General features: G+C 34.7%; 1 pseudogene; it reads right to left on the bottom strand.

Annotated features, from left to right (window-relative positions):
- Positions 1-420: 420 nt before the first annotated feature.
- LOC101560492 lies at positions 421-2,612 on the bottom strand (annotated as a pseudogene).
- Between the last annotated feature and the right edge of the window lie 862 nt (positions 2,613-3,474).

Below are 3,474 nucleotides of genomic sequence, written 5' to 3'. Positions count from 1 at the left end.
AAAAAACAAAGATGGCAGTATTTTTCAGTGTACAAATATCTTAATATCCTTCCTTGTGCAAGTACACTTAAGAGGAAAAATAAAAGAGAGAAAAGCAACAAGAACCCTGTCTTCACCCACCCATTGTATTTTTCCTCTTGGGTAAAAATCAAATTTACTTTAAAATTCATAATGGGCTCTTCATGAATGCAAGTTTTTCCACAAAGCAGCATGCTGTTACAGAGTGTGCAACATGAAGGGAATGCCATCGTGCTAATTATTATGACTGGCAAAATAGAGTCGTTTTGTGAAGGTAAGGCAAAGATTTTAATATTTATGTAACCAAAGTCCAAATAAGCCTTTCTCCAGCTCAAACTGTGACAACTTTCTGTCCAAGCACTCCAAAAATTTTTTTCTTAGTCTTGTCCATGATATTTAAACTTACACCATATATTTGAAAGTGTTGATATCAGATTCATCTCTTCTGATGTATTTGTGCTCTATTAGCCATTCTATTTGCTCTTTTATCATTTTCTTTTGTAGTAAGAACATATTTTTCAAAATTGGTGCTAATTCCATCTGCAGCTGAGCATTACTAATTTTCTTTCTCATTTTCATTATTTGTATGATCACTTCCTTAGACTGAACTCCTGGCTCTCAGAGAAGAGGGTACCTTCTGTGAAGTGTTTGGGTAAGTTGACTTGATATTCGCACAATATAACTTGCTGTTTGAGCTTTGGGAAAGCTACTGAAAACCATAAAGTCCAAGTTCAGCATCAGGGAGTTCAGTTGCAAGTTGAAGATTTTTCAAAGCTGATCTTTTCACTAGGTCTTTGGTTCCATGCAAACAGTACAGCCAGCTAAAATGTGGTTACCCCTAAATCATACTTACTATTCATTGTTAAATGTTATAATTCCATTTGACATGAGATGATGCCAGTGTAATTTTCTACCACTATGAGGATTTTTTTGGTAAAATTCTTCTACTTCAGGTATCAAATTCTCCAATTCATTAGGAATTGAAACAAAGACTTGCTCAGAGCTTCTTGACCAGGCACCACCATTCAGAATATTTATATTAACAGGATAAACTGGTAAAGCCGACTTATCATCTGTGCGCATTTCCTTAAAAACTTGGTTCAGATCTTTAGATACTTTTATGTGCTGAAATATTCTAGCAAGCTTATTTACATAATCTGCTGACATACCAACTTCTCTTAATCACTCTACCAGATTTTCTTCAATTTCACTGTTGGCAGAGATGTCCAATATAAGATGCTGTGTCAAATGAACTTTGTGGTACCTCATGAAAACATTTTGTTTTGTACATATTTAAGTACCATGAGCACTTCTTTATGCTTTTTTTCCAATCTCTTCAGAGGTTAGTTTTTACTTGATGCTCAGCAACATGTCGCAGTAATTGAAAGCAACTCAGGACACTTAGATTCAGGCTGAGTTTTCAACCCCACTCCTCTCTGCTTCAAAGGTAATTCAAGTTTAAATATGGTAGCATCATTCACAACAGCGTTATATGCCTTATCTCTTGCAGTAAGAAATTGTGGATCATCCTGAAAAGCTTCTTTGACAAGTTTACTAACTCTATTAAATAGTGTAAATAACTTCTCAACATATTTCTCAGAGTCAGTGGTAATAGTTTCAGCAACTGCTACCATATCTACCAGGCCAGCACTTACAATGTGTTCCTCCAAGTCTTTCAGCATTGGTTCTATTCCACTAGGAACTTTATCCATTAATGAAAACATTAAATATAATTTTTCAGTTTCATTTCACTTGATCATGCCTTGGCACTCCACTAAGATAGTCTCTTTAAATGACATCACCAAGGCATTCACACAACATTCCATGAGAGCTTCAACGGAGTTACATTCTCATCTTGTTTCTAAATAATGTAATGCTCATTTTTATTCCTCCTTTAGTTTAGCATCTGTATATTTCATATAATTCCGTATACCATTTTGCTGTAAATGTGAGCATGCCTGTGTTCTATAAAATCTTTCTGTTGAATCCAAGTATGCATTCTCAAATTTATCCCTATAAATCTAAATCTTATCCTCTGGATTAGAACAAAGGTTAACATAAGATTCTCTTACTCCAGTGACCAGCTGAGAATCAAAATCTTCTCCTCATCTTTCAGCATGAACCAGCTTCATTGCACTATCTTGTAATCTGTTTTTAATATTTGAAAAAAATTGATTCATTCCATGTTTCAGCCATGAGCTTTCACACAATGCTATCTTATTGCTGCCCTGTTTACCCATGAAAGCAATCTCTAGTCGACAAAAGGGTTTTGGTAAAATATCACACTGTGTAAAGAATTTCCACCGTTCAACGATATGTGTTTTTAGCAAAGCTGTGTCATCTTGATGGCTCAATATTCATGCTTGTGCTTGCTTAATAAAGTCAAGGATATTTTCCTTTAAAGTCTGATGAATTTTTGCTTTTTCTTTATCATCCCAGAGACAGACTGTGTAAACATCCGAAAACAGATCAAACCACTATTGTTTTCTAACAGATTCCTGGCATAAAAGCTTCAAAACAAGTGGACACATAAAATCCCACTTGTTTTCAAATTGAAGAGAACCTTTATTCATCAGCAGATTAGATGTCGCCATGTTCCTGAAACTTCAGCTCTCTTGGTGTGTTATTTTGAAATTCCTGTTTTCTCTAATTTCTAGCTTAGTGCATTCATTGTTTGTGTATAGAAATGCTATTGATTTTTGGCTGTTGACTTTGTATCCTGCTATGCTACTGAATTTAGTTATTAAATCTACAAGTGTCTTTGTGGAGTTTTTGAGGTCTTCTCAGTAGAGTATCACATCATCTGCAAAAAACAATTTCTCATTTTTCTTTCAAATCCTTATTCCTTTTATTTCTCTCTCTTGTCTAATTGCTCTGGCTAATGTTTCCAGAACTATTCTCAACAGGAGTAGAGACAGTGAACATCCTTGTCTTGTTTGTGATTTTCATGTGAAGGCTTTCAAGTTTTGTTCATTTAATATGATATTGGCTCTCAATTTCTCACAGCTGGCTTTTACCATGTTGAGATATAGACCAACTATTTTCTGTAGGGTTTTTTTAAATTATGAGTGTTGGACTTTGCCAAAAGATTTCTCTGCATCTATTGAGATGGTCGTGTGATTTTTGTCTTTGACTTTGTTGATGTGGTATATTATTACATTTATGCATTTGTGTATATTGAGCCATCTCTGAATTCCTGAAATGAATTGCATTTGGTCATGACGTATAATCTTCTTGATGATCTGCTACATTCTGTTTGCTAGCATTGTATTGAGGATTTTTGTGTTTATATTCATTAGAGAGATTGGCCCATAGTTTTCTTTTTTGGTTGGGTCTTTCTCTGGTTTTGGTGCCAGAGTAATACTTACCTCCAGTAAGTATTATTTTGAAACTGTGACCAATTGATTGTTCAGAAGGGTATTATTTGCCTTCCATGTGTTTATACAGTTTCTGCTG

This window comes from Octodon degus, unplaced genomic scaffold, assembly GCF_000260255.1.
Source record: "Octodon degus isolate 3935 unplaced genomic scaffold, OctDeg1.0 scaffold00078, whole genome shotgun sequence".
In the NCBI taxonomy this organism is placed as follows: Eukaryota; Metazoa; Chordata; class Mammalia; order Rodentia; family Octodontidae; genus Octodon; species Octodon degus.
The sequence above is the reverse complement of the archived record's forward strand: the minus strand, read 5'-3'. Positions and strand labels throughout refer to the sequence as shown.